Below are 9,979 nucleotides of genomic sequence, written 5' to 3' on the forward strand. Positions count from 1 at the left end.
TAAATAACAACATCTGGAGTGAAATACCTAACTTGTTGGTATCAATGTCCTAAAATACAAAGAAGAAGTCATAGGAGGGGCATCTTTGTCCTGGTCTAGTGCCGTGGTTCTCAGCCAGGGGTCCGGGGCCCCCTAGCAAGCCGCAAGCAGATTTCAAGGGGGCCATGAAGCAGGGCCGGTGTTAGACTTGCTGGGGCCCAGGGCAGAAAGCCGAAGCTCCATCGCATGGGACTGAAGCCTGGGGCTCTGAGTCCCACCACCTGGGGCTGAAGCTGAAGCCTGAGCAATGTAGCTTCACCGGGGCACCCAGGCAATTGCCCTGCTTCCTACCCCCTAACACTGACACAAGTGGCACAAGTGGGCCATGGAGTTTTTATAGCATGTTGGTGGGGGCCTCAGAAAGAAAAGGGTTGAGAACCCCTGCTATAGGGCACTAGTACCATGCTCTGTTAACAATAAACCTGGCAAAGCGCCTTTGCCACCAAGCCTAGCCTGTGGTCTGTCTTTATGAATAATATTGAGGTCTGTTGAATCAGCATGCTGAATTCTCTGCTCACGCAGCTAACACCAGATATCCAGCACTAGCAGCATTAACAATTTAGCAGCTTTAAAAACACTCCTCAGCACTAAGAAGTTCCAGCAAGCAAGGGTCAAAAAGGTTGGATTCTTCCCCTTCCCCTCTTCCCCCACTTTATATATGTTGTTCAGTCTTTGCAGTAAATGTGCACTGCCTTCTCCAATCAGTCTGAGTGGGGGAAGAGGGTCATGTATTTTGCCTACCTCAGGAGCAAGGAATAGTTATTAAAGTTAACAACTGGTGATAGTCCGATAACTAAAACATAGAAAATTAATAGCTCTCACGACAGAAGAGGAACGCAGAACAAAAGCAGAGATGTAAAGACAGAGTTGCCATTGTGGGGCAGGTGCATAAGGCATACGTCTGTATACTTAGCTGCCACTTTCAGAATGGTTTGAGCATGTTAATCTGAGGGCCAGTGAACAACTGCATGATAAAACAGGATAGGAAGTAATCAGCAATATTATGTAGGAGGATGAGGGACTGTACGTTAATCCTAATCTATATCTCGTGTGAATCAGGACCTGCCTAAAGACTGCACTTTTCTCCTTTTAGAAATATTTTTAGTAGGTGCCTGAGTGGGATCACATGACTTAAGGAATCTTTTTTCAGCACCAAAAATGACAAACAAATGCCTCAGAATGTTCTGTGGTAATAAAATAGGACATTGCAAACGGGGCTGAGTTTCAGGTTCATAAACAACAACAAAAAAACAGCTCATGACAGTTTTGTCTGATTTCAAGTTCTGTTACAAATGCTATGCACAGCTATACTACAGATCTGCGTTTAGCTTGTACCCTATGTGATTTGTAGTCTCATGTGTCTCTAACACTGCAACACAAAGATGTTTTGGCTCAGAAAGAATCTTTATAAAATGAAGTTATCATTGAACAAAGTAAGCCCTATCATGTTCAGCTCCGTTCAGAACAGGCCCAGAAAAGTCAATGGATGTCACTTCTTAAGTAAAACTCTCTATTGGTCCAATGACATTCACTAAACATTAAAAGGCAAAAGTGGCCAGGAAAAAAGTGTTTATTTTTTTAGAATCCAAAGGAAGAGTTACAACAGTTAAAAAAAAACAGAAAACAAATATATTAAGCACAGCCTACACAAACATAAAAGGTGGATAATACATTATATTTTATGTATGGCAAATTATAAACACAATGCAGTAAAAACAAAAGAGATTAAATAAAAATAGATTACCTTAGTCTCAGGTCTGCAATGACCCCCTTGTGCCATTCTGTATGTTCCAGAGACTGTAAAGCTGGTTTAAATAGCCAAATGAGGATTGTCCTGATGTGGGGGAACTGCAGGTGTCCATTGAGCCAGGTGTACTGGCTCTGTACCAACTCTACCTCCTAATCCCCATCATATTATTGCCTTTATTATTATTTATATTGTGTTTGCCCCTAGAAGGCAGGACATCATTGTGCTAGGTGCTGTACACACAGAATGAAAAGATGGTCCCTGCCTCAAAGAAGTTACAGTCTATGGCTGGAATGCAGCTACAATCCAACTATTCCCCAGCTGCCAGAATGACCTGTTAGGTTTGTTGCCAGGCAGATGCAATTTAGAACCACTCTAAACTGCTCTAAAATGTGGAGGGAGCCCAGCTGGCCCCCAGCCAATCCCAGAATTGAGGGAATGGAAAGGTAAGAGGGCATAAAACTACCTTTACTCCTCCTCTTCCTCGGGTCCTGCAGCAAGCACAGATCGATGGAATCTAAGAATTGGTCCCAGAGTGTTGTAAGTGGTGACGAAGAAAAGGGGATGCGATACCGAGAAGGGCTTAAAAAAAAATCTACCCCTGCATCTGAACAGGAAGAATGTTCTGTATTACTGAAAAATGAATGGCTGGTGTAATCTATATTAAATATAAAGGAGCGATTTGACTATAAATCGGGTGAACTTTTAGTTGGCATATTGAACTAGAAAGGGCTGCCAGGTCTGGTTATAGACATTTAGCTTACTAGATCTTGCAAGAGCAATTTAATTAAAAATTAATTTTGCATTTCTTGTAGTAGCATTACTCATGACAACTTTATTTAGTATAAAGCTGGACGTGAATATTAAATCCATTTTAGTTTCATTGTAGTTTAACAATGAAATAAAGCGCCAACATTTAAAACTTTTTTGTATTTATGATTGTGCATTAATATAAAATTATACATGGCATATTTAAATAAAGAGAAAATGAAACATACAGCCATTACAGCATGCACCCTGATTTGAAATCTCCAATATATATTTTACCATCATAAGACACTTATTTAAAGTTATGATTTAACCATTGTCATCCAAGACCCAGTTTATGCTTTTATGTGTTCAGTTTACACTAAGAATGTTTGATACATATGCTTCTACAAAAGCCTTTTATACTCTTCAATGACAAGACTCAAATTCTCTGTCATGTTTACTATAGGACACATAGTTGGCCTAAGTGTGCATTATGGAGCAACTGCATTTGCACACGTGGGGTTACTCAGACACAAATGAAGGGAGAATTGGCCCACTGCTATTATGAATGTATCTATGAAATATGCTGCTGACATCTTGTTTAAATAGTTTTTAAAACATTTGGATATCCACTTAATCCTTAAAAGAAAATAAGATGCAAAGAGGAGCAGGAATAACAAATGACAGAAGGAATAATGTGGAGAGGGATAAGTTATTGTATGTTAGGCTACCTTACTTTAAGTTACTCAATTGATAGAAGAAAAGCAGGAGTTAGACAAGATAATATAGATGTGATGCTTGAACCCATTAATCAGATTAAACAACATGAGGAGCACCAAAGACCCTGTAGGCTGAAAGAATAAAACATCACAAATGTAGCTGGAAATTGGACTACAACAGTGGGTAGTTATGGGGCTGAGGGGAATCAATGATTAAAGTACATATTGTAGAAATCAATGCTGATTACATAAGGCACTGGCAGTGGTAGCTTTAGAGATACAAGAGAGCAATGACCCTAGGGGAAACATGCATCACCCCTTCAGGACATATGGTACTTGTTCAAAATTCAAGGCACATTTCCCAACTGATAGGCAGTGAATAATCCCACTTTCTGTTCAGGTTTGTGATGCCGTGGGCATCACACCCCACTTTGGAGACATACAGATTCAAAATGTGCTATCCATGCTTACATTAGCATTTTGTGTGATGCAACAGGTTAGATCTCAACCCTTTAGTTGATTGATGGTGAGATTACTGCTGAGCGTGCACAGGAGCCCACTGAGTTCAGGGTGGCTCCCTGCAGGACCTGCAGTCTGCTCAACACGCTAGTTACAGGATTGGGACATCAGTATGCCATACTCTAGGAAACACATTTAGCAGCTGGGCTAAATCCTGCACCATGACTAACTTAAACAAAGATCAGAAAAGGATTTTTCTATTTAAACACAGTAATAAAAGTAGCCTCTGTAGAGCCCAAATGCCCAAAATTTGGGGGGCATTTGGAACCCTTATTGTAGTTCAGGCCCATCTCCAGTTGTCTGTGGAGTCGCACTCTTGCAAACAACCTCCTTTTAAAAATTTAATTTCATTCACTGCCGGGTTGCATTATACTATTATTAGCTCACAGCCAAAGATGTGCTTATGTCATAATATATTTTACAATGTAATTCATATACTGCATGTAGGTTTTTTTAAACCTCTAAAAACATTTGAAGTTGGATTTTGTGGGTAGGTGGATAACCGGTTGAGAAAATAAGAACAGGTTAGACTTCACCCATCTCTTCTCTAAGACAGAACCCAATTCATATGTTTAACAGTTTGAAAATTAGGTTAATATTTTTGGTTTTAATGTTCAGCTCTTGCACCTGTTTCTGCTTTTTTTTCTTCTCCTACCTCTGAGTTAGCCAAAACTCTAAAGTGTTGGGAATGGGTTGAAATGATGATTAAGATTGAATTATAAACACATTTTTAAAAACAGTGGCACTCTTTGCCACAGTATATCATCTTGAAGCCAAGAGCTTTGTGGTTTTTTTTTAAATGATTAGATGTTTATAGGGATAACAAGAGCATTAGATAGGAAAAAAGATTTTAGAAAAGATATAAATCCTCAGGCTACTATCCACTAATTGAGGGTGAAAATCAGGAAAAACCTTCCTTGTGGGAAAGATACTCCATAGTTGAGTACTCCAGGGATTCTAGAAGCATCTGGTACACCCACTATCAGAAAGGGTGCTGGTCTAGGTACACCACTGGTATGGAATGACAATTCCTATGCATCTATACTAACTGGGGAAATGTATTCCCTTGGAACACTGTATCATTTAAAGTAAATCTCACTTGAATGAGAAATAAAATAATGGGAGGAATAAATTAAAGGATATTCAAATTAATATAATTCCCTCCCTACTTACTTAGCCCCCAGTTCAGCAAAGTATTTAAGCATATGCTTAACTTTAAGCATGAGAGAAGTCCCATTGAAATCAGTTGGTATTACTTGCATGCTTAAAGTTTAGCACATGCAGAAACACGTAGAGCTCTGCAAATCTGCGGATATCGGCGAATATGGAAGCAGATATCTGCAGATCGTGTTTGCGGATCGTGAATCAGATGCAGATACAAATTTTGAATCCATGCAGGGATCGAGAAAGAAGACCTAAAGCAGCAGAATACAGCATTTCAGCATCTACTTAGGAATCATAATGTCATGCTCATGGTCTTCATTCTCATTCATGCACTAGGCCCCTACATGCAAAATTATAAGACTTGGGATACTGTCTGAACATCATTAAGTACTTTATAAGAACAGAGACAGATTAGGTAAAATACGTTGGGTAACCATTTTTAGCTGTAAAGGGATAGAATAAAACTATTAATCGATTAAACAGCATAAGGGCTATAAAATTCCTTTGGGATAACAGCCAAAAATATGGAATATAGATTCACTGTAACATATACTTCACTGAAGCAGGTAGAGAGTTAGGTATTAGGATCAATGAGCAATTAAAAGAAAGAGCAGTGTTTAGAAGCATTTAAAATGACCATATCACATTATCACTGACAAGACAGAAATTTTGATAAATGGAACCATGGGAAACTGTGGGACTATGTTCTCATTAGAGAGACAAGGTGGGTGAGGTAATATCTCTTCCTGGACCAACTTCTGTTGGTGAGAGAGAAAGCTTGTCTCTCTTACCGACAGAGGTTGGCCCAATAAAAGATCATGTCTCTAATGTCCTGGGACCAACATAGCTACAACACCACTGCATATGTTCCCATTAGATATTCAGGTTTAACATCCTGCTTAAGGAGAATGAGGATGCCAGGAAGCCTGGATATTAAGCCATTAGTTTGGACCATTAAACTAAAGGCTCAGAAAATGGGTCTTTTTTCTCCATATAAGCAAGCATAGTAGCAAGTATTATTTTTAAATTACAATGTACTGGCCCCATATGACTAATGTACTTAGCTCCAAAATGAACAGATGCTACACATAGGACCAAATCCTTCTATTGGTCAGCATTGGGCCCAAGAATGACATTTTTTCAATAGCGTTCAGTATGTACTGATAATCATCTGATATATAATAAGATGATTAAACAAGTTGTGATGCTACAATAGGCACAATTCTGCAGTCCTGACAGAGGTAAGACTCCCACTTTCTATAAACTCAAATTAAAACTGTCAAAACCACTTATGTGAATTAGGCGCCGAAGTCCCACTGAATTTCATTTCGGTCCCTTAGACATTTTTGCCAATTTTATCTCCACACCCTAAATAATATCACCTGGAGTTCATTGTGTGGCTTGAGATGCTCAGTATTGTAAGCCAGACATAGATGCTGTCTAATGGCTTTGCATTTTTAATGATCTATCACAGGGGTTGGCAACCTTTCAGAAGTGGTGTGCTGAATCATCATTTATTCACTCTAATTTAAGGTTTCAAATACCAGTAATACATTTTAACATTTTTAGGCAGTCTCTTTCTATAAGTCTTTAATATATAATGAAACTATTGTTGTATGTAAAGTAAATAAGGTTTTTTAAATGCTTAAGAAGCTTCATTTAAAATTAAATTAAAATGCAGAGCCCCCCGGACCGGTGGCCAGGACCCAGGCAGTGTGAGTGCCACTGAAAATCAGTTTGTGTACCGCTTTCGACACTCGTGCCATAGGTTGCCTACCCCTGATCTATCAGATTCCTATTTCTGAATATCAGAGGGGTAGCCGTGTTAGTCTGGTTCTGTAGAAGCAGCAAAGAATCCTGTGGCACCTTATAGACTAACAGACGTTTTGCAGCATGAGCTTTCGTGGGTGAATACCCACTTCTTCGGATGCAAGCAGTCCGAAGAAGTGGGTATTCACCCACGAAAGCTCATGCTGCAAAACGTCTGTTAGTCTATAAGGTGCCACAGGATTCTTTGCTGCTTATTTCTGAATGATGCTGTTGTACTACAAACAACTACTACTCGATATAGCACACAAAACTTACAGCTAGTGCACACCTATCAACTTAAAATCCTTCACTACAGATCCCTTTTATCATGCTAAAAGGAGAAGGTGCATCTTGAAGATAATTAGAATTGTTAAATATTAAGTGTTGGATTGAGTGGTCAAACAGACGAAACAATAAGAATACGGCAGAGCAATATACAGAACAAGGGTTTGTAGAGTAATATTGGCAATTTGTGAAAAATTGTACATTGTTTTCTAAAATCTAGATTATAGCAGATACCTTAATTAGCTCTATATCAAATTATTAAGAATCTAGAGGGATATTTAGAAAGGCACAAAGGGGAGTTAATTGCCTATTATACCTTTTGTTCTTTACACAAACATAGTATTAAGGAACCACATTGGCATGCTGGGGTTCAAATAACTATGTTGATTGAATATAAACAACACAGCTGCTCTGGTTGGGTTCTAGCAGTGAGCTAAACACAGAACACAGTGAGCACTGCTAGCAGACTCAACTATTTAAAGGGATACTACCTGTTCCTATACAGTATATTCAACTCTCCCATTAGGGTATGTCTACACTGTAGCTGCCTGAGCTAGTGTGCTAAAAACAGAGTGCTGCTGTGGTGGTATGGATAGTGGTTTGTGCTAGATGATGGAGTACAGCCTTGCCTGACTGGATACATAGGTGGCTAGCCTGTGCTGCAGTGGCCACACTGCTATTTTGCTATTTTTAGTGCTCGAACTTAGTTAGCACGTGTCTGTCTACCCGTGCTGGGAATCATCATCACAGCCGCAGTGTCAACATACCCTGAATTAATGTAAAGGACAAAAAAGATACAAATGCATTACTCTCAAAATTACTATCACTAACCATACAACATGCTACAAATTAAAGCTGAGAAGTGCTTTACTACCCTGTACGCTACACGACAGCACCTGACTCCCACTGGCATATACAGTTAGGCACCTAATTTCCATTGACATCACTCTCCTTAGAGCCTTTGAAAATCTCCCCCATTTCAAAATCAAATATTTGAAATACTGTACAGTAGTAAGGCTCCAGTCCTGCAACTGAATCCACACAGACAGTTCTGTGCACGTGCAGGGAGCCCCACTGACTTCAATGCAGGCAGATTTGGAGCTTAAATTTGTACTAGGAAAAACAAAAGGGAAGGTTAAGTATGTGCTGGTCATTATCATTGGTATGTTTCAAATGCCAAACTGTTTTCTACTGTCCTGGATCCCAAGTGGCTTGTTATTATAGATATTTTTGTCCACAGATTTCATTTTGATACAAAATTCATTCTTTATCTGCAGCACAGCTATATGACCCCACCACCAAAATAGTGCTAGCTAATGGGGACCATCTAGCAGAGCTCATATATACCGGGCAGAAGAGAGGCCTATGATAGCAGCAGTGAGCACTTCACTCCCAGAGAAACGCTGCACCTGTGTAAACAGCCCTGTGAGAATAGTGTTCACAAGATGATCTGTGATATGAATCATTTTCACTTTAGAAATGTATTTTCCATGCTCTGGAAGGAATCATAAAAGCTCATTATGAAAAATTCACACACTTAATTACATGCATTTCCAAATTAAGCTACACACTGTCAGGGAAAATACACAACACCACACATACTAACATTACAGCTTTTCAGTATCATTGTAAAGAGTCCACAATCAAAATGATCAACCAGCAATGGGATAAATATTTGCTATCTCTTTTTAAGACGTGAAATGCAACAAACTAAAAACAAAAAACAAAATCAAGAAGTGATCTGACTTATAAAACAGAAGCCCTTAAATACACGTCTTTAGTATTGACAGTTTTGTCCTATTTACTTGAAGCTGCATTAGAAAGGTGGAATGTACTTATAACTGCAATCAGTATTTCTACTTAACTATAGCATGCTTATGTTTTAATTGGAAAGACCATGATTATACATCTAATTTTCTTCTATAGAATGAGCAAAGTAATTACCTCTGCCTACATCACTTCCGTCATACACTCTGAGAACGATCTCTGCATGCGACCTTCAAGTGCCAAAAATGGCCTTTAGCCACAATCCACTTATTCCATTTCTCTTAACATTTTTAGAGCAGTCTCATTTCTGCATAGTGTCTCTTAAAAGTATATCTTACTTAAAATAGACCTACTGTCTCCTTTGTCCTGGAACAAAATTAAAGTAATTTATTTTCCTTCAGAAGAAGAGAAGCTCAGGTTATCTAAATAAATTCAGAAAGGAAATACGGTTAATCAGATTAATGCACAAAAGCCAGTCATGCAGCCAAAATGTTCATGAGTTGTTTAATAATTAACTGGATTTTTAAAAGCTGGCTGATGTTTTTAGATCAAGAGCTTGTGCTTATTATAAGGAGTACAGTTTAGTCAGTTAGTTTATTTAGAAGTGTTTTACCAGATGGAAAGCAAACTAGGATACAATCTTTCACTATTTCATTTTTTTATTCTTCTCTCAAAACTAAGTATTCAAATACTTCCTGGTCCTATAGTCCTTCACAATTAAATACAGAAATAAAGATTCTGTTCCTGATTCTCCATTGCCTTGTACTTTGCGTAGTCATTTCCACCTGGACAAAGGGAGGGTAAAATGACTGTAAAATCATTCTGGTTCGGTGACGTCTTATGTTGCACTCACATTGCACTGGTGTAAACAATGACAGCACAAGTGAAGAATCAGGATCAATGGGTTAAGTTTTCAAACCATATGGACATCTTACTGATTACCCAGAACAATACTAATACTTCAGCCCACCTATCTCCTTACTCCGTCACCACAACCGCCCCCTACAAAAAACAAACAAGCCTCATATATTACTCTCTCTCCAGCACACACACACACACACACACACACACACACACACACACACACACACACACACACACACACACACACAATGCGGTAGTTTACTATAACTGAAATGAGCTTCTTTAGCTCAAGGGTCAACTCCCACATATACTCTAC

The 9,979-nt window shown here is 38.8% G+C and overlaps 1 long non-coding RNA gene across 1 annotated transcript in view; it reads right to left on the minus strand.

Moving 5' to 3' along the window:
• LOC120409200 overlaps positions 1–9,176 on the minus strand; it is a 52,467-nt gene extending 43,291 nt beyond the window's left edge. Inside the window, exon 1 of the long non-coding RNA XR_005601193.1 lies at positions 8,977–9,176. This is a non-coding gene — a long non-coding RNA (uncharacterized LOC120409200). The remainder of the gene's footprint in view (positions 1–8,976) is intronic.
• Positions 9,177–9,979: the final 803 nt, after the last annotated feature.

This window comes from Mauremys reevesii, linkage group 7, assembly GCF_016161935.1.
Source record: "Mauremys reevesii isolate NIE-2019 linkage group 7, ASM1616193v1, whole genome shotgun sequence".
NCBI classification, from domain to species: Eukaryota; Metazoa; Chordata; order Testudines; family Geoemydidae; genus Mauremys; species Mauremys reevesii.